The sequence below is a fragment of the Diceros bicornis genome, chromosome 31, assembly GCF_020826845.1.
Source record: "Diceros bicornis minor isolate mBicDic1 chromosome 31, mDicBic1.mat.cur, whole genome shotgun sequence".
Classification (NCBI taxonomy): Eukaryota; Metazoa; Chordata; class Mammalia; order Perissodactyla; family Rhinocerotidae; genus Diceros; species Diceros bicornis.
Window position 1 is genome coordinate 28115644 of NC_080770.1, and position 27534 is coordinate 28143177.

The following is a 27534-nucleotide window of genomic DNA, read 5'->3' on the forward strand; positions in this document are numbered from 1 at the left end:
GAGTTTCTGAACTTGAATCATATCAAATGGTTTGACAAGAATAAAGGTGAGAATGGAAATCAGACATTGTCGAGACTGGGAGTTGTTATTCACCATCCTTGAAGCCAATGTGTTTCTTTTGGAGAACTATGACAAGTTGTAGTCATTTATTTGCCTACATATTTATTGACTGTACTTTGTCATAGCTTATAATGTCCACGAAGATGAGGATTGCGTCTATTTTGTTCCACCAATAACTAGAGCCTAGTGAAGAACCTGGCACAGAGTAGCTCAATAAATATTTATGGAATGAATGCACCCTGAGGTGCATCCTGGATCTCCCTCCTCTGTTGCATTCCTCCCCCATGCAATCAAAATGTTGCTGAACATGTGCAAATCATAGCCTGAGGCTTAAGGTGTTTATAATTTAGTTGATGTGAAAAGGAAGTCATTAATACGAATCGTTCGAAAAAAAAGATACATACAGCCCAGAGAATAAGTACTAATGAATCAGGGAAAGGGTTTACTCATGTGGGCTGGAGAAATCAGGGAAAGATTCATGAACTAAGAGAGGAAAAAAGGGACTCTTAGAATATAAGGCCAAGATTGAGGAAGAAAGAAATATCTGGAGGAGAAAGCATGATTTTATCAGTTGATCACAAATGGTTTACAGTGGGTGAAACTTCTGTTTCATCAGCTTGTGTATTTATGTCTGCTTTCTAATAATTATTGTTGAAAATAGTTCCTCGGTAGTTGTGGAAACCTAAAAATCTATTCATATATTCATGAAGCTAGATAATGTGCTATTGCAAACGAAAGAACCCAAAGATCCCTATAGTTTTTATACCTGACTCAATTTTTGGAAGCTTGGTTTTCATCTTTGGAGTAAGACGCCTCCCTCCCCGTCACACACACTACCCTTCCACTGTCTTGTGTTTTGGTCTGACTTGAGGATTCTATCCTTTCTACAAAAACACAAGATGACACACTAAGTACCAATTTAATTTTCCTTGTTGTCGTTCTGTCTATGTAACAACCAGACCATGACCGACTTCTTTAATGAGATTTAACGAGATCCATAGGCTTGGATTACACTCATGAGAACTGATGATGCCTTTTATTAATGAGAATTGTTAGAAGATTTTATTCCCCGTCCTTAATTTACTTCTCATTTTATTGTTACTGTTGTTCATAGAACAAAGGAAAATCCTTCAAAATATCAATTAGTAATATTTCCAGGCTCTATTGGTAATGTTCTTTGTGTCTGGTGAATAAACTGCTTAAGTTTAATTTTACTTTGTGTTAATTCCTTTCATCATTAGAGCTTGGTATGGAGTTCCTAATTGGTGTGGTCATCTCTACTCTTTCTTTGTTAAGGAACAGGCCCCTTTCCTAATTTCTAGAGTCATAGTATTTTATACTAGATCTTTATATATATATATAACTTGTTAATAGTGGAGAAGAGTAAATGACAATTCCAAAAGCAAAGTGGGATTAACCCACCGACTCAAGATGGAAACAATTTTGTCTTAAAATTATAATAACCCAATCTTTATTTGCACCAATCCTATTGGAGCTCGCACTTGAAGATGAAAAATATAACCCAGGGATGCATTGAGAAGGCTCGTCCTTGTAAGCCTATAGATTCATTCTATTTGGGTCTCTGTGCTGGGTCAATGCCTAGTGCTCAATTGTCTTAACAGTTATACTTGTCAATTATACTTAATTAAAAAAATATATTTCTATGTCCATTAAAAAGTATTATTTGTTGTCTCCTGGTGATTTGACTCAATTTCAAATTTAGCAGTTGCATCAAAACTAAACCAAATAATGTTAAGGAACACTTCTTTATTCTTTGTTCGAAGAGTATGCTTTTTTAGAAAAAGTTCCTTAGATTGAGAAAAAGAGGGAAAGAAAGGATGGAGTAGGAGAGAGTGCATGAATCTAGTCACATGAAAGGGATCCACCTTTCTCTTGCAGCTGTGCCTCTTTCTCTTCAAAAGAGATTGACTATGTGATGACCATGCTATATAGGATCAGTTGCATGATTTACTTCCTCTCTGATAACAAAAAAAAACTATAAATATGCATGAAAATTTATTAGCAAAGGATTAATAACATGGGAAAATCTGCAGGAGACTCAGCGTCTCCCACTTGGGTGCCATGTCTCTGATGTAGAACATCCCTCTCTAACCTCCTCCCCATAGAATATATACTTCATTCTCTGAATCTTGGGCAAGCTATCATTGTTGCTCTTACCACATTGTGTTCAATGAATGTGCCTCCCTGTCTGTCTGTTAGCTCTGTGAAGGCTAGGATAGAGTCTTATTAATTTTTATCATCACTATCTTGCTTAGAACCAGCCTCAACAGTAGATATTTAAAAACAAGTTGTGCTTGTTGAAAGGTGACACTACTGATCCATTTCTTGTAGGCTGTGTACTTAAGGTTTTGTTTTACCGCTGTCATACATGAAGATATACATGTATAGATCAACGGATGGACGGACTGGATGGATGGATGGATGGATGGATGGATGGAAAGATTGAATCATTCATTGTGGGGCTCATTGTGTGATATATACATGCTAAACATTGTGCTAGGTGTTTGAGTTGCACCAAATAATCTAATTTTTCCTGGGGCCTCTTGCCAGGAAAATATAACATAAACCCTGTAAGTATAACCTGCCATTTAGAAAAAGAATACCATCCCAAATACATGAAACTAAATGTTTTATTAGATCCCAAATCCCCTGCCTTGGCCATGAACTCACACTAACAGAATTTACTTGCCCAGACATTCAAAGCTTTGTGTTTTAGTGCTATTTTCAGGTGTAGTAGAAAATAAAGAATGAAATATGTGAATTGCTATTTGAAACAACAGAGTGTTGGGGGGAAATCAATGGTTTTAATAAATTGTGACTAGGGCAAGGCATGTTCGACTTACATATATCCAAACTCCTTTCCCCAGGAATCCAGTCACACACCCTGAGCTGACCTGAAAGCTCTCTGTTTTATTGGCAGATAGATTGTAAGAATGAGGAGAATTTAATACAGAATAACAATGCAGCTGTCTATGAGGAGGGCTGCCAGAGACAAGTGCCTGGAGCAGAGAGGCTAGGGAGTGAATTTTTCAATGTGGTTAATGAAGTGTGGTGTCAGCGGAAGTCAGTGGTCATTAGCAATGTGTATAATGGGATGAGTGTGCGTAAACTTGTCGCCTCACACTGTCAAGTGACCAGCAGCACAGGTGAAAGGTGAAGTGCATAAGTGTCACTCTTACCCTTTGGTTGGAAAAAATATAATCTTAAAAGATTTGGTGAGAGTATTTGAAGGAGCAGAAAGAAGACAGCCTTTGGATCACAGATTATTCATTACTTACATTGGTGTATTCATTTCCTATGTAAAATGCACTTTCACAGAATGGTTTCTATAGTTAGAGCAATCTCCATCTTTTTTACATTTATGATTGTTTCACCATTATATAGGTAATTTGAGTACATAGTAAACTTGAAAAGAACAGAAAAGGAAATAAAAATCTCTCCAGTTAAAGATAATCAATGTTAATATTTTGGCATATTTTCTACCAGAAGTTTTTATGTGGATGTTTTATTATTAACAATTATAATCATACTATATGTACAATTTTATATGATTTTTCCTTCTAACATTTGAGCAATTTTCATGTTAGTAAAAATGTAACTATAGCAAACTTTCACTGTGCAGAGCACCCCTCTAAGCAATACACCCCTTTATGTATTATGATGCAGTTATTATAACAACCATAAGAGGCAGGTGCTATTATTATCTTCATTTTACAAGTGAGGAAATTGAGGCGCAGAGAGGATAAGCATCTTTCCTAGTGTCACATGGATAATAAATGCCAGAATTGGCATTCAAAACCAAGCAGTCTAATTCCAGAATCTACTCTCTTACCTTGACATTAGACCAGGGATCAGCAGACTTTTTCTGTAAATATTTGAGGCTTGTGGATCTTATGGTCTATGTCACAACTGCTCCACTATGTCACTGTAGCACAATGGCTATAGACAAGATATAAATGAATATACTGTAGGTATGTGAGTGAGCATTTCTGTGTTCCCATAAAACTTTATGGACACTGAAATTTGAGTTTGCTATCATTTTCATGGGTCACAAAATAGTATTTTTTAAATTAATTTTTTCAACCATTTAAAAATGTAAAAACTGTTCTTAACTTGAAGGTCAAACAAAAACAGGCTGCAGGCAGTAGTTTGCAGATATATTAGTAGATTAATTGAAGTATTATTCACCACCTAGTAGCATTTCTTGTGCTTGGATATTTAGGTTGTTTCAAACATAAAGTGTTTGTTTCAAACAAAAATTGACCAAGATAAATGATGCTATAACGAATATCTTTGTAAATAAAATTTTGACTGCTTCTTATAATATTTTCTTAGGGTACCTTTCCAGAGTTGAACTGCTCAAAAGGCATCAATAGCTCTATTACTCTTGAATTTTATTGCAAAACAACTAGATATCAGGAATGTACCAACATATACTCCTACTACTAGTCTAAAAGGACACCATATATTGTTGTTGCTGTTGCTGAGCAGATACTGAACTAATGCATTTGAAATCATGGGAAGAAAAATCATGATAATTTTTTAAATGTATAAGATAACCACATTTAAAGATGAGTTAAGGCACTCCAGGGTTTTCCTTAATAATATTTGAGAAAATTCATTTAAGAAATTTTCTAAAATTTCTACATATTGTCTCAGACTGCCATACCAGTATTGCATCTGAAGATGATCAACCATAGGAAAGTGGGGAAAACAGTCTTAAAACTAAATTTGATAGGGTGTTCTGTAATTCTATCCATGTTAAACATGTTTTCCTCCTTTAGCTTTGGTTTGATATTTCTTAGAAACTAGTTTGATGGAAGGATGTCAGTTTTCTTGAGTATCGCTTTTTTTTTAAGCATTAAAGAAGTGGTATTTTATTACTTTCGTTATAATAATATAGTCTTGAAGTTAGAGGATGCTGAAAGTCCCTTTCAAGTCCTGCAGGTAGAGTGGTTTTCCAGGTGGCAATAGAGGTGTGTGCCACTAGATGGCGATGTGGCTGGAGGTCATTTTTCCCCTTCCCTTTTTTTATTTTTTATTTTTTTTTTTTACTATTGAGATATAATTGACATCTAACATTATGTTAGATGTTATATTACAGTATTATAGTGTAGTATTATGTTACTATTGCTTTTAAAACCTGGTGAAAATGTGAAGACAGTCTGAGTGCCACCCAGCTGGACAGTGGTTGTTCCTCTTTGAAAGGGCAGAGCTGTGTCTGCTTGCTTGGCTCCTGTGGAGGCTTGGGAATCAGAGGCCCAGGTCTGCAGCTCCATGCCCTCATAGTGTCCACATGTATTTGCTCAGCATCATGCCCTATGTGGGCTCCTTTAGCCTGATGGTCACCATGGCTAAATGTAAGGAGAAATCAGGAACCAAGTGTGGAAAGATCAGGCAAACTGATCCACACCACTGGACACACGTTCTAAAGCTTCCATACGCCTGTTACAAGTATTGTCTTCACATACAGATTCAGATTCTTGAAGTAATGGGATGTGTTGGTTAGTAGGGGTCCAGAAGCTGGTCCTTCTCCCATTGCAATTGGTGGGTGTAGGCATCATAGTGAAATGACAATAGACTTTAAATCTCAAGTGCAGGTCTGATATTTGAAGCGGGTATTTTAAGCTCTGCATAGATTTACTTCTACCTCAGTGGTGACTTTAAGAAGTTGATATCCTTTGAACTGACTGCCTTCACTCCTTACAACCCTATGATTCCAGATGGAAAATTAATCTCCCTTGCATCTCAAAATAACTCTGATTTTCTACTTTTTATAGAACACTTAAAATCTCAGTCCAGTGGCTAGATTGTACGTTTTACAAAGTTGCCAAGGGAAGGAGAGGAGCAGTCCTCTGTGCTCCAATCACATCAATCCGCTTACATTTCACACATGCTCCAGTCTCTTGAAGATCCACACATCTTTTTGCACATGATATGCCCTTGACTGGAAATTTCCTTTTGCTTGAGCATTCTACCTCCTCTCCATCCACCTGTTGAATAAACATCCATCAAGGCCTCGGAGAAGATTTTTGAGAACCCTACTTCATCTTTATGAAATAAAATATCCCTTTTTTTGTGTTCCACTGTACCCTGGAAAAATTTCTATTATAACATTTATACTATATGGCTCATATTGAATATTGACTATAGAATATATTGAATATTTATACTATATTGATTGCAGGGGTCTGTTTTTTTTTGTTTGTTTTGTTTGTATTTTCAGCCTGAGTGTTATACCCACCAAAGAAAGTTTCTTAGAGTGCCTTAATCTGTCTTTCCATTGACTGAACCAGTGGTTTTTGACCCTGGCTGAGTATAAGAATCATTTAGAAAAAATTTTAAAATACCAATGCCCAGGTTTTACCTAAGATGGATTAAATCAGAATCTTTGGGCACAGTACTTAGGTATTAGTAGTTTTAAATCCTCCCCCAAGTGGTTCAGATGTGTAGCAGGTTTGAGAACCACTAACCTAGGCCACAGTCAGGAGGCCTGCTCACAGCTCCAGCTGTGAAATTCTGCTCTGACATAATCATGCCATTCTTTTTTCTCATCCAGCGACAAGCCAAGTGTATCATTTTTGAGACTCATCTCCAGCCCTATTTGACGTTCTGCCCATTTCTAACGGAAGACTGAGCTCTGCACAGTCTATTTCCAGAGCTGCCATGAATATTTATACGTTGCAGGCATCTTTACAAATTAGAGAGCAGCAAGATGAATGAGAGTAGTGAATCAAAGAAGACATGCAGTGTGATGCGGGCAGAAATTTACTATCTCATTTCTATTTAAAACCTGATGACTCAGAGAAGGAGGCAGTCCACATCCATTTCAGTAAATTCCTTAATGCTCTCCAGCATGGCATTTTGGATTTTAACACTACTGGGGATGACTTGATGTATTTCCAGGAAGAATGTACCTGCGTGTGTGTGTGTGTGGGTGTGGGTGTGGGTGTGTGTGTTTGTGTAAGTAGGTATTTAAGGTAGATGATTTAAAAATACCGTAGAAAAAAAGAAATTACTCGACTAATGGTTAATTATTTTTTTAAGCCTCATTTTCTATGTTGTCTTGGTGATGGAGATGTACCTCTGACCCCTAATGAATAATCTTAAGTCTGACAAAATGCGATTTGTTTCTAAATTGATTTTTAATGTCTTTGGTTTGCTTTTTCTTCACTTAGTTAGCTTTCCAACAATTATTCATTAGATTTCCTTGTCTTTCCATCTTTCTCAAGCTCAAGTTCAAAATAGATTTTACAGGAGACAAGTGTCAAGATTCATTGTGGTAATGTTACGATTTAACATTTTTGTACTAGAAGGACACAGAGAGAACAATAATATGCATCTTTTATCTTAGTCATTGATTATCTGGCAAATGTGGTGTTATTTAAAAACTGCCCATTATAACGTAAAATAAGGAAAGTTTTCCCACAACGATATACACATGCCTAAATCATAAACACAGTAGTGAATGCAATATAATTTCATCAGGCACAAGATACAGAGTGGGTTGAGCATGGCCTATGGTATAAAGTCATAGTTAAATATTATCAATTCTGGACCTTTACTTAGAAACATAAATACAAATCATGAACACAGGGTTCCAAATTAGTCTTCTGGCTAAACAGATGCTTATTTATTTTATTGAAGTAACATTGGTTTATAACATTATATAAATTTCATGTGTACATCATTGTATTTTGATTTCAGAAAATTCAGATAAGTTAATATTTGTGCAGAGGATCATGTGGTTTAAATGCTTTGTTATTTGCCACTTTAGCATTTATCTCTCTTTTTAATTGGGAAATTTGTTTTGGGAGTAAGTATTGCTTAATTCATTCCAACATTCATTCATTCAACAAATATTTATAAATTGCCTAATATGTGCAAGGCCTCTTGTTAGATGCTGTGGATATAGCAGTAAACAAAATGGATAAAGTTGCTGCTCTCAAGATGCTGCCATCTGTGTTAGCTTCCTGTTGCCTCTGTAACAAATGACCATAAACTTAGTAGGTTAAAACAACACAAATTTTTACCTTATATCTCTGAAGGCCAGAAGTCTGTTGGATTTCACTTGTTTAAAATCAAGATGTCAGCAGGGTTGTGTTCCTTTTGGAGTCCCTAGGAGAGAACCCCTTCCCTAACCCTTTCCAGCTTCTAGAGTCGGCCCACATTCCTAGGCTTGTGGCCCCACATCACACTAACATCTACTTCTGTTATCAACACATCTTCTTCTCTTTCACTCTCCTGCCTCCATCTTTCCCTTGTAAGGATTCTTATGATTATATTGGATCCACCCAGACCATCCAGGGTAATCTTCCATCTCAGGATCAGTAACTTAATCACATCTGCAAAATCCCTTTTGCCATCTAAAGTAACATATTCACAGATTCCAGCGATTAGGATGAGGATACACTTTGGGGAGAGGGGCGTTATTTTGCCTACCACATCAACTAATAGAAAAGAGACAGACTTCAAGAACTATCACACAAATAACTATATAATTACAAATTTTGATATGTGGTAAGAAGGGATCATAGGTCAATCATTTATTATTGGAGAAACAAATAATTCTTTTGTTAAAAAGCAAAATTTAAGCTGACATGAAGAAATGTAAGGGTTTATCAGTTGAGTAGCGTGAAGAAGAGTATTTGAGACAAAGATCTGTGCCGACAACCTAAGATGAAAACAAGATTGGCATGTGCAAGGAACTAAAACACAGTCTGGCTTGCCTGCACGGAGGTTAGTTGGAGAGAGAGGCCCCTGGAGAATCTCTAGAGCTAAGGGGGTATCAGGTCATAAAGGGCCTAGGAATGTCAAGGCCTACATTTCTCATACTAATAATGTTAATTTTTATTTATAGACATGGTAAATTTTGTAATTAATAAGATCTGTCTCTTGGTCTCAGCTGCTATCTTTTTTAGAGTTAAATTTGAGCACCACCTGTAGTAGGTGGGCAGAATATTATGTTGGTTCATATTTTTAGGCTTACTCATGGCTTCCCTTGCACACACATTTTTTTTTTCCTTTATCCTGTCACCTCCTCACTTTAAAAATAACATTATATCATGGGGCTGATACATGTGTTCTTATAAATCCATACGTAAATTTTCACAAAAGTTATCCCTTCATTTCCCAAGCCGATAATAATCACCTTTAATGAATTGGTGTGTAGACTTATGGATATTTTCCCTATGCATATATATTTATTTATAAAGAGAATGATGCTTTACATGCTCTTTCATAACCTGAATTTTTCATCTTCACAGTATATGGTGACATCTTCCTATATCAATTGCATGTAATATTAGTATTTCTGATTTCATAGCAGTGATTTTAATAATGTACAATGCTAATTTGACTATGTCATTCCCAATCTTTTTCTATAACAAACAACATAGCAGTAAAAGCATCCTTGCATTATCCTCACACAATACATTCTGTCTCCCCTTGGGATACATTCTTAACAGTGGAACAGTAGGGCCAAAGGGCTTTTTTGTTCTATTTCTAATTTATGCTATCTTGACATATTTTGTGCTCCAGGGAGCTGCCTTAAAATCACTCTGAGCAAAGCAGGGTAATTAATTTAAAAAAAAAAAAAGAAAGGAAGGAAGAAAATATGTCCCACTGTTCTGCTTCTGTACATGAAAGCACAATAATGGTGGAGAGGAAGAAGTCATTCACTAAATATTCTTTGTTTCTTGTTTGAATAGAGAGACAAATACCTCCATTTAGGTAAATGACATTACCTTTCAGTTATTCAGACCAAAAATCTGGACATCATCCTTGTATCCTGTCTTACTGTCATTCTCCACATCTCCATTAGCAAACCCTATCCAGTCTGACTGGCTCTCACCACCAACTTTGATGCTTCCATCTTTGTCCAAGCCTCTACCAGAGGACCATAACAAGATCTTTCAGATCTTTTGTCTTTGGCTCTTGATCCTTTTCAATTTATTCTCAACCCAGAAGCTATAGCTATGCTTGAAAAATATTAGTCAGATCATGTCACTCCACTATTCAAAACCATCCATGGAATTCCCTTCAGAGGTGGAATGAAATCCTTGTCCTGCGAGCCCAGGACCCCATGTAGGCAAGGCTACCTCTCCAATCTCTCTTCTCATTTCTCTTCCCCTCATTTTCCCCTCTCCAGCCACTCCAGCCTCCCTGACGTGCCAAGCATGCTACCATATCAGGAATTTATCTTTCCTCTTCCCATCTCGATCTCCCTTCTCTCAATTACATATAGACCTTGCTCCCCTACTTTTCCAGATCTCTTCTCAAACGTCCGTTGGCCCTTACCATCACTCTCCATCTCCTTAACTGCTTTACTTTTTCTTGATAGCACTAACTACTGCCTGGAATTGTGTTTTCTACCTATTTATATGTGTGTTTACTATCAATTTTCTTCACTAGAATATGAGCTCGAACTGGACTTTTGTTTATATTGTTCGACCTGGTTCATAGAAAGTCTTAATAAATATTTGTTGACTGTATGCACATGTGTGTGAACCCAGGGTCAGGCTCAGATTTAGGGATGGCCAGGTTCTGACCCTAATTCCTTCGTGCAGCTGGTCACAGATATGCTTGGGAATTGAATAATCAAAGTCTTGATTCTGATTTTTAAATAATGATTTAGGAAACAAATGCCCTGCAAATTATTAACATTTCTGACTAAACATGGCATAAATGTTCAAAAATCAGGTGACGTGAGAAGAGGAAAACTGGAAATAAGCATACATTCTTTCTTGAATGACAAGGTCTAGGGAAAGCATCTATTCTCTCAAGAGAGTAGTTTCATTTTAATTCTTTAGAACATTGTTTCAGCACTTAATTTTTTTCCTTTTTATAAGTACTATGAAGTATGTGTGTGTGTATTTCATTAACAAACCACAGCAGCTAATATGGTTTGAAAAGGTTTTTCAAGTGTATTGTAATTCTGTGTACCAGGAGATGATAGTTTTCTAACTACAGATTACAGGGTTGAGGAAATACTTTATTCTATTTATCTTAAATTTAATTTTATTCTCTAGACTGGTTCAAAATTCTCCTGACTGAGGCACCTGAGACCCTATTTCCTTGCAAGTTTGATGGAGATCAAAGGCATGTTTCGAGAAATGCTAAATGTAGCCCTGGATAATTTTGTACAGCAGCCAGAGGAGGTCTGCATCAGTTCTTAGCCACCCACAAAGCTAATTAAATTTACCCATGTGAAAAGCAAACACCCACCCCAGTTATTTTGAGCTAACTTGCTGAAACACTGGTTAGATCCTTCTGCATCCCAGCCCCTCCCCACCCCAAATCTGTAGGAGTCCACAGCATCACCAAGAAGTAACTGTAGACCATTGCTCCTTTTGGAAACACCTGAGAGGAATTCTACTGAAAAGTTATTCATTCTTAGCACCAGCCTACCTTCTACAGAATGTTTCAATGTTCCCTTAAAACTTACTTTCCTTATGTCTTTCCTCTGTGGAGTAGAGTTAGTTGAAAAATCTTCTGGAGTCAAGTAGATCTAGATTGAGTGAAATTTTCATTTTCCTATTTATGTGACGTTGGGAAACTCATTTAGCCTCTCTGCATCCCATGCAAGAGAAATAATAGAACCTACATCTTAGGATTGGTGTGAAAATTAAAAAAGCTAGTGTATGTAAAGAAAATAATAGAGGGGAAGGGGGGAGGGAAGAGGGTGAAAGGGATAATTCGGTACATGTGTGGTGATGGGTTGTAATTAGTATTTTGATGGTGAACATGATGTAATCTATGCAGAAATAGAAGTATAATGATGTACACCTGAAATTTTTACAATGTTATAAACCAATGTTACTGCAATAAACAAAAAATTAAAAAAAAAACCTCTTAATTAAAGGTCTACCAAACAAACAAGGAAAAAGAAAATAATTAAGCATACGGTAGTTGCTTAACAATTATCATTAGTTCTTTCTTCTCTGCCCTTCTTTTCTTTGATATATGCTGCTGTTATTCTTTCATTCATTAAACAAAAATTTTTGAGCATCTAGAGTGTTTCTCCACTCATAACTGGTGTTATGAGTGGAGAAACAGTGGTAAGTAAAAGCCTGTTTTCATGGCACTTCCATTTTAGTGGGGAGAGGACAATGAACACGCAAACTAATAAGCAGTGTAATTTCAGGTTGTGATACATCCTCGAAGGATATAGGGACGATTCTGAGACAGAGTGACTGTGAGGAGTGGGTGCTAGCTGGATTAAGGACAGTTTCCTTGTGGAAGTGACCACTGAGCTAAAATGAAAGGATGTGATCCAGCCCTATAAGCAAAAACTAGCTGTTCACACTCTGGGGAGAGAGAAATCCAAGAAGAGAGTATAAAAACCTTGCGATGTCTTTGTGGAACAAAGAGGATGTGAGGGAGGAGGAAGGGAGGGTTGTGGAAGAAGTTGGGGAGGAAAATATTGAGGTTGGGTCCTGCAGACCCTAACCTACAGAGCAGGACTTGAGGCTTTATTCTGATCTACAGTGGAAAGCCTTTGGGTTGGTGTGAGCAGAAGGGTGATAGGATAAAATTTGCATATTTAAAGATCCTTAGGTTAGACTTGCGGAGAAGGGACTGTGGAGAGACAAGAATTTAGGAGACCTGTGTGACCTTTGTTGTTAGTACATGAGGCAACTGTAATGGGTTGAATAGCGTCCCCCAAAATGATATGTCCTGGTCTTAATCCATTACCCATGAATGTGACCTTATTTGGCAATAGGGTCTTTGCAGATGTAATTAAGATAAGAATCTCAGAGTGAAATCTTCTTAGATTTAAGATGAGCCCTAAATCCAATGATTGGATTTATGAGAGCAAGGAGAGGGAGGTTTAAGATGCAGAGACTCAGAGGGTAAAGCCATGTGATGATGGACACAGAGATGAAGTGATAGTCTACAAGCCAAGGAACACCAAAGATTTCTGGCACCCACTCGAAGTTAGGAGAGAGACGTGGAAGGAATGCCTCCAGAAGAAGCCAGCCCTGCCAACACCTTGATTTTGGACTTCTGGCCTCCAGAATTGTGTGGGAATAAATTTCTGATGTTTTTAAGCCGCCAAATTTGTGGTAATTCTTAGGGCAGCCCTAGAAAACTAATGTAGCAACCAAAAAATCATTTTTAGGGAGAAAATGCAAAATGCCTGTTTGATAGCCACAGAGTGGTGGACTTTAGAACTGAAGAAGAAAAAGAATCCGTCTTCTGTAAGCCACACTGGAAAGGTGTGTGTTTATTTGGCAGGAATGTCAGTTTCTAATACTTTGATCTCCTCTGTCAGGTGGAGGGGTATCTGAGAAGCAGGCCCCAAGAGCAGACTCTATTTCCTCAAATGAACGCATCATATTCCCAAAGGAAACCCCCCCTTGCTCTGTGAGGACTGACTAGAAGTTGAAGCCAGTTCTGTCACGTATGTGACATAGTTATTTCTAATACTACTTTATCATTTGTTTATAGTGTAATATTACTAGCAGGAGCCAGTACTGAGTATCCTGAAGCAAGGACACTTCTTTAATACAAAGAACCTACCCTAGTTACCTGCAAAACTGCTGCAGACAAGGAGATACTTACCAATGGGATATGTACAGAGTAATATTTTGTACTTAAGTAGAGGGACAGAAATTAGAGACTATGGCAATTATTTGCCCCTGACGTTTCCCAGGTGATAATAGAGACATAGCATTTATTGAATTTCTAATATGTGGTAAGGTCCTATGTTATTGCTTTTACATCTGTCAAGTCTAATTCTTACAATATTTTCCAAAGACGGATATTAATACTTCCATTTTAAAGATGAAATAGCTGAGGCTTAGGGAGGTCTAGCCAATCACCTACCAAATGTTTATTATTACGTAAAAAGAAGCTTATATATTTAGCCATCTAGTTAGTAATTGGTAGAGCTAGGATTTGAACTCAGTTCTGTCTGAATCAAAGCTTTTTTGCACCTATAGTTTATTACAACTCTGCCAAAATGGTTCAGTCCTCCTTGACGGGCACAGAGCTCTTGTTTTAAATTTGGGTGATAAAGGTCATATTGGTCGTAGAGATTGATGCTGAAGACACCCAGGAGCCTGTGGGCATTTAAGTCACTGTTATTATGGAGCAGGATGGCAGAGGAGTGGAAGAAAAGTCACTGTTTTCATTCCTCAGGAAAATCAGCATGAGTCAGGAGCTCCTACAATTGGCACAAAAGAGACAGACAAAGACAATGGACCATATTGTCTTCCCTCATCGTGCTCTCTTTCTCCAAGCCAGACTGCCTTCTCCCTGGCGGTCACAGCTGACATTCTGACTTGAGCCCAGTCATTAAACACTAATTAAATTGGCGTTTGGCTTTCCTTCTAGTTCAAATTTTAACAAACTCTTCCCTTCTCCCTTTCTGTCTTTTTCTTGAAATCCCAGACAGGGTCATCCCCTTCCTCTCTGTGCCTTTCACTCTCAGTCTGGGTATGTTCTGAATGTGGCTGCAGCAATTTAGATGAAGGGTGAGAAGAGCCAAAGCACCTGGAATAATGAACACATTCCTTAAGAGGAAAAAAATAAGAAATAAAAAGAGCCAGATGCACTTCCCTGACACTGCCCACTTCTTCCTTGCAGAGGACTTTGGATCTTATACATTGTAATTTGACCATTAAAATCAGCAGTGTGGTCTCTGGGCTCAATTAATTGGAAAGTACTTCTGGATGAATCACTTAGATATTGTTTTATCTTTTGCCTCCAAGATATCATCAGGCTTCAACCTCCACCAGCTGCCCAGTATTATTAGCCTACAATACTAATTTGGCCCCAAAATATGTTCTCTTTGGATTAAAGGAGAGCAAATTTATGATCCACACCTTGGACATGATTAACCCTGCCCAGACCATAGTTAGTAGACAGAAGATAATGATTTCCTTTATAAGACTAGATATTTTCTGCATGCATTGCTATGAGTATTTTGTCTTTTGTCTTTCTATGGCTTTTCTTAGATATCTGTGATTATCTCAAAACAAGTGTCAGATGAGCTTTATATTTTTTCAAAGTACAGATTGATATTATTATCATCATCAGTATCAGGCACTGAGGAATTAGGGCTACCCAAGTTCCATTTGCATATTATCAATTACATCAATAACCCAAATTCTCAATTAGTTATTGTTAACCATGTATGATTTGTTGGTATATATTGTAAGTGGTGTTTGTACACCAAAATGATTTATTACCAGAACCTATGTGGATAAAGGGATTATGAGAGTCAAAGATCAATTTTTTAGTCCAGAAAAAATAAAAGTACTACTGTGCATTAAGTATTATACGAAGTGATGTGGGAAATATAAAATAAATAATTAGTTTCCTATATGTAAAGTCCGATTGCTCTAAATAAGTAGGTGTGTATTACTCAAAGTGCATTCTGTGGCATCTTGTTAATTATCTATTGCTGCATAACAATATTACTGCAAGTCTAGTGGCTTAAAACAACACACATTTATTATCTTGTCATTTCTGTTAAGTCCAGGCAGAGCTTGTCCAGGTCCACTGTTTCGGGGCCTCTCACACAGCTGCAATCAAGGTATCTGCCAGGGCTGAGGTCTCATCTGAGGTTTGGTTGGGGAATGATCCACTTCCAAGTAGTGACCAAGATCAGCGCACATTGTGGGGAAGGCTGAAATTCAGACTGCAGTGCACTGCAGGCCTCTGGCAGACTTGGGACTCTTTAGGAGAATTGCATTAGCCTTGCATTATACGAAACCACAACACACACTTCATAAATTTGACATGGTGCAGTGCAGCTAGGCATTCAGCATTAGTGTAGCGCAAGTTTAAAAAATAAACATTTGTCTGCACAGGGACAGTGAAAGGAGCTTGAAGCAGCCTTAGAATGATGTAGTGGCTGCAAGCAAAGTGGACAAGATGCTTTAAGAACACAACTTGTGGCAGGGAATATTTGAATATTATTTATATTACTACTACTCCCCATACTAATGAAAATGACTGAAGTTATTAATTACACTGTTTCAGGCATTTAATTATCTTATCCTTATAATACCCAATTATGGGGGTACTATTATTTTCCTTTTTACACAGATAAAGAAACTGAGTGAGACTTAGGTGCTTATGCAACTTAGGATCCCAAAGTGAGCAAGGGGAGATCTGGGATTCTAGATCCTCTTTTTTTTTTATTCCAATTATTTTATTGAGATCATAATGGTTTATAACATTGTGTAATTTCAGGTATACATTACTGTTTGTCAACTTCTGTGTAGACCGCATTGAGCTCACCACCAGTAGTCTAATTTTTATCCATCCACCCACAGGCCCCCTTCCCCTCTGATAACTACTAAACTGTTCTCTTTGTCCATGTGTTTGTTTATCTTCCACATGTGAGTGAAATCATGTGGTGTTTGTCTTTCTCTGTCTGGCTTACTTCACTTAACATCACACCCTCAAGGTCCATGCATGTTGTTGCAGTATATTATACTGCAAATCTGTACCTGTGTCACGTCACAATAAAAAAGCGGAGTTTTATATATTTTAAAAGAAATAATTCAAGAAGATTTTTTTGGCAGACTCTAAAAGTAGAGCTGTTGGTAGCAACGGGTCTTACAAACCAGTCATACAGTTGTCATCATTTATTGCTGGATGCTTTTCCTTGATAGATTGTATTTACAACTGTCTTGCAGGATATTAATGAAATTCCCCTTTGTTAGATGAGCAAGCTGAGGTTTCAGAGATTGTCACTTCTCTAAGGTCACAGCGTACATTTGGAATTGTGTTTATCTGATTTAAAAGTTATCCACATTCTTTTGTGCGTGTGTGTGTGAGGTAGATCAGCCCTGAGCTAACATCCATGCCAATCAGTCTCTCTCTCTCTCTTTTTTTTTTTTTTTTGCTGAGGAAGACAGGCCCTGGGTTAACATCCATGCCCATCTTCCTCCACTTTATATGGGACGCCACCACAGCATGGCCTGACAAGTGGTGCATCCGTGCGAGCCTGGGATCCGAACTCAGGCTGCCAGCAGTGGAGCGCACGTACTTAACCGCTGTGCCACGGATCGGCCCCATCCACATTCTTTACATTCAACTAGGCTACCCCTTCTAACTATTAGCAGCGAGAGAAAAAGAAATCTCAACAAACTTCTGGGCATTGTGGGTTCTAGTAGCAGATTCCTTTCTGGATTCATATGCAGAACAAATATTAATGTCATTTGAAAGAGGCTATCAATGTGTACTGCTTAATTATAGCGATTTTAGCACAAGTCACTCTCTTCTCTTTTATACTGCTCAGTAAAGCACTGTCTGCTAACAGCTAGATGCTATCATTTTGAGTGCTGAAGGAAATGCAGAATCAAAGCCAGGAACAAATGGAATTTTAGGTCCCTCCCGGTTCATGCTGAGTGGATTAGCCTTTGGGAATTATTTACAGGACTATTTTAGATATTGCTTTGTACAGTACTTATACTGTTGAGCAGAAATGGTAATCCACTTTCTTTCCCAAGAGGTGAAATTCTCCTTGAACCAACACAACAACATGCACATATTTCATATCAATCATTGTTCATTCTGTCGTGCACTTGCCTAAATTAGATGGTTATTAAGCACTGAGTAAAGAAGAAAAAGAAGACTTGTTTCTACAACCCACTGAGAGGGAGACTGATTTTGGCACCAAAGAGGCCAATAATTTGCATTTTGCTGTGTGGGGCTTAAAGCAAGAGATTCAAATTACACTAAGAGGATTTTAAAATCAAGATAAAGCTTTTTCTTATGCACCTCTGTCTCTAGCAATGAATCATGAGAGAACAAGTAGAGTATTAAAAGGACACCTAAACATGTTTCATTTCTATTTAATTTTGTCTCTTTTCCTCCCATTCCAATTGCTCTGTCACATTTATTCTTTGTGAATAATTAAAATAAATAGAAGTTTCAAAATTTTGTATTCTTTTTTTTTTTTTCCTTTGAACAAATTCTTTCTTCCCCCAAAAATAAGAGTGGGAAGGTCAGTGTTATATACTTTTTTGAGTTTATGTTTAGCTACAGTCACAAAATTCTCTCAAATCGTAAGGGAGTAAGACAATTCTTCCATCCTCAAGAATTGTAGATATTGACAAGCTTTGTAATGGAGTCCTGCAAAGTACTGTAACCCAGCAAAGCTGCAACGTGTGAGCATCCAATCTCTGTGTCAGATGTTACTTGTCCTTGACTAAGTAAAATAAGTATTTCATTTGATAATTTCTCCTTATGTTAAGTCTATTTATGTAATTTCACTCTTTGTTATTGATGATGGTGGTAAATTCATGATAATATGGAGGATTAGTCAAAGAAAAACTGAAGAAACTCTGTCCCAATGCAATAGTAGTATTTGTTTATGTTATATAGTTCATGAATAGTAAGGTTTATCATCATTTTCTTTAACTCTTTCTCCTAGCTACTCTGTGATATAACTAAGCGAAGCAATAGCAAAGTAATTGATTTTCCCAGATGTTGCATCTCATACACCAAACCTTGGTGGTCATGTAAAAGAACTATCAACTACTGAAGAACATAATAATTAAAAAAAATAAATAAAAGACCTCTGCCTGCTACATCACTGCTTTCAGAAATAATACTAAAATGGTATTTTTAGGAAGGTTGGTGATGTTAGAAGCCAGTGGGGAATTTTTGCAGTCCCCAACTGTAACTGTAACTCAGTTGGGGAGATATGAGTAAGAGAGTTGCCACTCTTCTGTGAGCCAGGACAGACCTAATCTAGATTCCAGGACATGGCTTAAAGGTTTAATGCCCTACGTATTCCATTATGCTGGCGAAAAAATGTTCAATTACTACTTATTTTTTGACAAGTAGATTTTTCCTCCTTCTCCTCTTTCTGTTTCTCGCCTACTTCTTCTCTCAGTAAAGCTAGTTAATATTGTTTAAATTGAGATAGAAAATTGGTAAGAACCTGGTTTCATGTATTGTTTCATGAGTTTACACGAGGACTACCTGTTTTCTTCCACCTTGAAGGCAAAATTCTTGACTTGATTTGAAAGTTTCCTTCCTTAATTTTAGTCTTCTCACCCAATCGTACTTCCTCATTACACCCATCAGCCACTGTTTTAGTGAGTATTAAGCAGTATTCTCTGCTGCAGAGGTGGCTTTAAGTATGGCGGTGTGATCTACTGCGAGTGTCTTTAATTTTTTTGAACATTGGTTTTCTTATCAGTAAAGTGGGCAGGATAACATCCTTGAACTCTGACTGTTACAGTGGGGACTGGATGAGGTACAGAAAGAGCTATCGTGTACTCCAAAGTGTCAAATATTAGTCATTGAAATGATGTCATATTCATTCTTACTTGTAAGGTATTTGGTTATATTTTGACTATTCTGTCCACTCATTCAGTAAAATTATGGAGCTTTACATTATGTCAGTCCCTTCATTAAATGCAGGGGAATAGTAAACTAACAGAGTAATGTATTACCTTCACAATATTTTTCTGCTATTTACCTGGTAGCATGAGGAAAACTGACTACTCACGGAGACAGGAGATTTCCATTCTAGTCCCTGTTCTGACACATCTCTGTGACCTTGAACTTCCCACATCTGGGAAGTTAGATGTCACACTACACCATCACACTGTTCTCTCTCATAACAAACATTTGTAACTTTATGCCTATGTGATAGCATGTAAGATAACCTAATTTGAATTTGTCACTAGTTCTAAAAAATATCTGTCTTCTGTTTCAGATTAGATTGTAAGCTTCTTGAAAGCAGAAGCCAAATCTTAGAATACTGTAAAATCCTCACCCCTACCGCAAATCCTACTGGATGTCTAGCCCAATATATGTGACACAGAATAAATATTTCTTGCTTGATCATTTTTCATCTCTACCCTCAATTAATATACAATCCCTTCAAGCGTGATGATGTTATTTCAAGGGTTTCCATTAACCTGTTACTACAATAAGAGACTGAACATGGGGATGTGGGTCTATATTTCTCTATGTCTTTGTGTATGTATGTGACATCTCTCTTTTCTGAGAGCAGCATTCTTTGCCATTAACTACCATTTATAAACAGTTTGACCCATTTGACACCATCCCAGACTCCTACTTATTAAATCATAACTTGTCTTTAAAGGGCAGTTCATATATATCTGAAACTATTTAAAAGTAACCATTTACTTACTTTGTATTATTATATTTCTTCATAAAGTGTAATTATCACATAGGTAGATTCGGGGTGATAGATGAAGAAAACTGCATAAAGATTTTGTGAATCACATCTTTCTAGCCACTAAGTTTATTCCACACATTCGATTTGTCCCCTGACCTTAAGTCTAACCTCCCCAATTTGTTGGATTTCTTCACCTCTCTATTCCATCATTCTTGCATACATTGATATAGATATAGTCATTCATTTATTCATGCATTCGATATTTATTATCTACTATGTGTTAGATACTGTGGATGGTCTCAATCAACAAGCATTTGAATGTACCCTGTGAGCAAGGGGTTGACTGTTACCTGAACAATCTTCCATTGATTCACCTATGCCCAGGCTTCTCCTTTTCCACGTATTTAAGCTTCACTCCTCTCCACATGCTAGAAGAGAATAAGTATTTCAACAGATCCAGAATAATAAAAAGGCCCAAACCAAGAGGCATTTTTTTTTGGCACAACCTTATTTAAAACAACCCCTTACCACACCTCCATAGAGGGATTTTCCAGAAGCTGTGGTAATAACTACAAACTGTAAGCTCTTGCTTATACCACACTTTGATCTCAGGAAAGGAAAATTGAATTTTTAGACTGTTTTTATGGGGAGAATACTCACTTGTTCACAATTCTTAAACTATTTATGTGATTTTATATTGATTAAGGTATAGATACTGATTCTTTTTTCACGTTATTTTTGAGTCAAGAAATCAATAATCAATGTTGATGTGGAGGAGCTCATTACTCCCCAAAGCGTAGGTTTCACTTGCTCTGAAAAGATTATTTTCGAACCCGACAGTTTTGGTTAGTAAATTTCACTTCTACACCACTGACGTTTGAAACTTTACGTCAAGGTGAGGAACAGAAATCTACTGACGTCTCAAGGTATTACTTCCTGTGTGACCAAAGAGTGGGAGTTTTTTTTTTGTTTTATTTTTTTAAATAGGCAGTTCATAGGAAGCGTCATTAAGAAACATGACACTAAGAGACAATGCAATACGTTAAAATAGTGTGATGTGAAAGCAATTGAACAAGAAAGATGCTGATAGAATATCCTGCAGGATTTTCTCCCAGGAAAACACTTCAATTCTCAGGCTCAGAAGTGAGTGCTGGACTCTGGCACTGAGCCCATCTGAGACCCACGTTTCCAGAAAGACTTTTACCTCCTAGTTCGTTCTTGCTAATAGATCTTGTGGGTGAGTGCACAGATGCTGTTACAACATTTTAAGAAAACCTGTATTGTATATTTTGAACCAAATAGACAATTGAGCAAAAACTGTTGAATAACTAAAGTAAATAATAATGATAAGGATTTTCTTTGTTTAATTTGAAGCACAGACTAGCCACTGTCTTGAATATACCAACTGTTTGAACATCCTGGCTTCAAATAGATAATCCAGAATCATTTAGAAGAGGAAAATATTGTGCCAGGGCAGAACTCTAAGAAAGAGAAGCCCTCAATTTTGCTCAACTAGTCATTCTAGTGCCTGGAATCATTCATTGTTTAGAATGTATTCAACACCACTATGTTTCTAAATTTTTTTGAAAATCAGCTTTCCATGCCTTTAGTTTACAGCAGGGGTCAGCAAACTTTTTTCTCTGTAGCACCAAACTATAAATATTTTAGGCTGGGGGGGCCATATGGTCTCTATTGCAACTAGTCAACTCTGCAGTTGTACTGTGCAAGCACCCATAGAATCATAAATGAATGGGTGTGGCTGTGTCCCTAGCAAACTTTCTTTTTTTGGTAAAGCAGGACGCAGACAGATTTGGCCTGCATGTCATAGTTTGCCAACCCTTGGGTTAGAAAGGCAAATAGTTGTTATAAAAAAATAGAGCCCCCTGCCCTCACCAGTTTCCTCCACTCACTACAGTCTATCTCTTTCATTTATTTTAGTACATTTTTTCAAAATTTATCTCTATATTTTTAAATAGCATTCTTATATTCTGAGATTTTATCTTTAATTTTTAGGCATTATCTATTGGCTTGTTTCTCTAAAGGATAAGAATTTATCTTTCTTTTAGAACTTCCTCAACCCTACCCCTGACATGCACACTTCTGTTTCTCCCAATATTTTTTGTTATAATTTTAGTAAGATCATTATCTAGGCTTGACATTATTTTGGTTTGTACATGCTATTCATAGCTGAAACGTGTTGACTGTAGTCTTCACTGCAGAGCTAGCTGATCATGCTGTTTCTTTCAGGAATCTTGGATGTCAGCCTCTCTTAGGTCTTTTCTCTTACGCTCTTCAGAGTCCCTCAAAGAAGACTCTTTTAACTCCTCTATGTGGGGTATATCCCTGGCTGTTAGAGTTCTAGGAATAGGCCCATAACCCCATAAACTCCAATTTCCCTGGAAGATATCTACTTTATACTATGTTTCAAAATAAATAATTGTGAATAGCACCTCTTTCATTCTCATAGGTGGCTGATTTGGGTGGGAAATTATAAGATCACCCTATCTGGGAGCCAAGTTGGGAAAGAAGGTTGGTGGATCTCAACATTGAGTTCATTCAACTTTAAGCTTCCTTCACATCCCAGATTCCAAGCCATTAATTCTCAGTTGACTGAATCTCTCAGTGTTCAGTTTGGTTCTCCACTTTCAACTGCGTCCATGTGTCCCAGTGCAGAGACCTTCTGATTATACTGGAAAAATAATAAATGTCCCAGTCTTCTGTCTACCAGGAGAAAGGGTGGTTACTGGGCTTATGACTAAGTGGGGAGGGAACAGTTTTTTACACAGACGTTCAACCCATTTTCCTGGTTTTAGTCCCTGCATGAAAACTTTGAGGTACCTGGGCCACAGGGAGTTCTGTGGTATAAGTCAGGTTGATATAAATCAGGACACTGATAGTATTCCCTGATGCCAGCTTAGGGTTCAACCTGCTCAGTCTGCTCATCAGTTACCACTTTTCTATCTACTTTCTAGCTTCCTAAATTTTGTTGTTATTTCTCCTTTCCTTTTTCTTTGTGGGTTATTGCCTTAAGAAAAAGAAAAATATATATACATACATATATACATATATCATGTCATACTGTGTCTATATATAGATAGATCATATCATACTGTGTGTATATATATCCATATGATATATATATACATCTCCATAATGTCATACTGTCCTGATAGTGCTTATAGTGGGTTTTGGGAGAAAGCAGAGGGTTAATGCCTATGCTGTACTCAGCATCCTTAACTGGAATATCATAAAATTACAGTCTCTCTATCTTACTGCTTGTCTCACGTCTTCATCATTCCATCTCTTTAACTTTATTTCCGAAAAGACATTCTCAATCCCCCCCTTAGTTTTCTGCTTAGTTTCAAACGATCCAGTTCCTTTAGACTTCCTTGACACACTCTATTTTCTAAGCCATTAACTTTCCTCATGACTCTCGTGAACTTTAGTGAGTTTTCTTTAGTTTCTAAGTTGTCATATCTAGAAAAAGGCAAGGTATCTTTGTATTATGTATTTTTGGGAAGGAGTGCAGTGTAAGAAAGATATAGGGAAATAGTTAATGGTCAATGAGTGACTACTAAGTGAAAGGCATTATGCTGCTATGAAAAGACTCTATTTCTCCTGCTTAATAAATGATGAAACTGCTCTCCAGAGAGGTTAAGAAAGGTGCCCAAAGTTACAAAACTATGGAGTGGTAACCCTGGGATTTGAGCCGAGGGATATTAGTGTTAGATGCCAAAGTCCAGTCTTTTCACTGCACCATTGGATTCACTAGATTGCGTATCAATAGAATGCAGAAAATGAAACTCATAAAGGCCTGTAGGCTTATAATTGAATAACACTCAACCATTTAAAAAGCATATATATTCTTCATCTCATTTGAATCTTTCATAAATGCCATAAGACAGAGAAGTCTTTATTACACTTTTTAAGAAGAAAAGTGAAGTTTAGAGTTGCATAAGTGAATAGTTCAAAGCTGCACGGTCAGGAAGTCTTAGAGACCAGGTCTGGAACCCAGGTAGTTTGTCTAGTGCCATGAGAATGTTCTGCTAACTTCACAATAGGCTATACCTCATAAATCACATATGATTGTCCAGTGTGGTACACAATAGAATGATTTATCTCAAAGATTCTAAACTGCACTTGGGCATACGTGATTAAGCAATACTTTCCTTTTGTACATCCCAGATTGTCAGGCCTAAAATACAAAATTCAAAGCCAAAAAAAAAAAAAAAAGAATCCAAATATTCCTTAAGGTCAAGATTCCAGAGAAAATTATTTAGCAAAAGACACCTGGAGATAAGAATAAATTAATCTGACCATGTATATATTTCCAAAATCTATAGAGTATGTAAACTCTATGAGAATAAATAATTGCTAGATAGTTAAACAACACAACTATGTCCACAAGGAAATAACAAAAATTAAGGTACATGTGCTGGTGTTTTTTGTACAGAAAAATAACATCAAGTACTAGAAGGGAGGTTGGAAATGTTCTTTATATGCAAAAGACAAGATGACCTTGTGATGAACAAAGGATCTCTGTGTTACCTCTACTTGAGAAATTAGAAGTCCCAAGACTTTTAAGATTCTTTTTATATAAATCCTATATAAATTAAATTTTTTATATAAGTTTTATATAAATTAAATAAAAATTAGATAAATTCATTTATTTTTTATTTCTTAAATTTTTATTTATATTATTTTTATTTGTGTTATTTACATAAACAACATAATCAGTTGTTTTCCACTGGTCAATCTTATGCTTAGAATAAGATGGGGAGAGTAGGGAGGCTATATCTTACTCCTATAGGTGCTTTTGGGCAAGCGAATTACTTTAGTAACACTTCCCTCTCTATAAGTGGGGAGATTGCAACTTGGCCATATTGCTTTATTACAATCCCCAGCAAAAATGAGAGGTATGTTGATATCTAGATTATTTGCAACAGAAGCAATGGGGGTATTTTTAATATAGCCAGCCCAGTACAACTCAGTTCTATGAGCCAAAGGTAGATTTAGTTTACCATCAGTGCATTCTAATTTCAAGTGTAATATAAGACATATTCCATTATATTGACAGGCAAACTCTAACGTCGCTGTTCATTTGTTAAAACTCGCTTGTTTTATTTAATCACAGTAAAACTAGTTGATTTTTATGTCAATTACATTCGTACTTCATTCAATTCAGCCAACTTTTGCTGAGCTCCTTTGTTCTATAAGGAACTCTTTATAGTTGAGATATAAACATGTTCTTGTCCTCAATGGTTATATATTCTAGCAGGTTAGATATTACAAATGACTGTAATAAAAGAAAAAAAAGTAGAATAATATAAAGTCAAAAGATTAGTTTAGGGGCCGGCCCAGTGGTGCAGCGGTTAAGTGCGTGTGTCGCACAGGGTTCACAGGTTCAGATCCTGGGAGAGCACTGATGCACTGCTTCTCAAGCCATGCTGGGGTGGCATCCCATATAAAGTAGAGGAAGAAGGGCATGGATGTTAGCCCAGGGCCAATCTTCCTCAGAAAAAAGAGGAGGATTGTCATTGGATGTTAGCTCAGGGCTAGTCTTCCTCACAAAAAAAACAAAAACAAAAAACAAAAAGTTAAAAAAAAAAAAGATTAGTTTAAAATATATGATGATATCCTCTTGGGTTGGTTTCCTCATGTCACTAGATAATGCAAATATTAAAATCTTTTAAAGGTGTATCAGACCTGGTTTATTCACTAAATGGCCCCGCCTATCCAAGAGAGAAGGTTGGGTGGCAAGAAATTGGTTGCCAAGTTCTTAAAGACCTTGTGAAAGCTAACATATCCAACTGTCTCCTTCCCTTGCAGATATCAAGCCTTCTCCAGTCTTGTTCTCACAACTAAAATTCTAATTATATCCTATGATATTTATGGGAAAATATATTAATTCTTAAAATGTTTAATTATTCTGTAAACCATTGCCTAGGACAGCAGGGGTCTGTACACTCAGGTTAAAGCCATCACCAAAATTCACACTGCATATTTCATTATTATGTGCTGAAATCTGCATCCTGTTGTTCGTTTATGGATGTTGACTGCTGTTTTGTTTGGTCCCTCATTCAGCCTTTCCCTACTATTCCAGAAGTTTTGTTTTAAAACTATCTATTCCAACCTAGCCCATATGTCTTTTCCTTCTTTTTCTAAATAATACAAATATTTAACCACACAAACCAACTATCAACAAATTGATTTACAGATAGAAGGAAAGATAGGAAACTCATTTATTACACACTTCTGCAGGGAAGGTCTTGACTAGCTAATTTCACATAGGGAGGAATCAGTAAGTTTCCACGGAGAAGATGGGAGCTGAAAATGGGTGTGGGGAGGTGGCAAGAGTAAATATTCTAGCAAAGCAAAGTCATGGATGCAACAGCAGAAAGATGTTTGGAAATAGCGTTTAGTACATGTGCTCAATGTTTCTCTTCATCTCCCTAGATTTATTCTCCACCTTTTGATTCCTTTGCCCTCTGGCTTCCTGTTGGATTTTCTCAGTATGGAGCTCCATTGTCAGGAAATAGGAGGAAAGGCGGAGAGCAAGGTTGGGATAAACCAAAGTTCAGCAAATCTTTGTGTTCCACAAACTCCTACCAACCTAGTGAAGAAAACTAGTGTTCTTTTGTTGTTAGTCTGGGTACTGAACCATACGTTGTGGCTTCTCTATACCTGGCTACACCTTTGTAAATAATCCCTTTATTAAATACTTCTCAAATTTACCAACCTGACTGTGCCATCTATTTCCTGTGGGAAATGCTATTGAGACTCAGTCTGATGGTGTCTCTGCATACTGAATTTTGTTCTTCTGTTGCTAACCACCACTTCAACTTTTTAATAGTATATGTATATTCTTTCAAATTCTTCATATTTCTCATTTACTTTCTACTTATGCCCCTACTAAATGATTTGACCTTGTCATACACTATTTTGTTCTTTTATTTTTCTGGGTTTGTTGATTGTTTGAACTAAGTTGGAAAGTCCATGTGCAACAGGACTGTTTTATCCACAATAATACCAATGTAAGAACAAGCCCTGAACACACCATGGGTGTTCACGGTTGCTTTGTTGTTTGATATTTAATGATGAGTGTCTCTTTTAGATTGATCTCCACCTCTAACTCAATTAGTGAGTTCTCTATCACTTTATTCAACTTCTAAATGAAAGCTTAAGGTGTCAATAACCCATGATGATCTTGAATTTTTGGTATAATGAAGAACGTTTTGTTCTGAAGATCTCTGGAGTTGTATATATACTCTTCCACTAACAAGTTGAATGACTATTAGAAGTTACTTTTTTACTTCAATTTCTTGACCTAC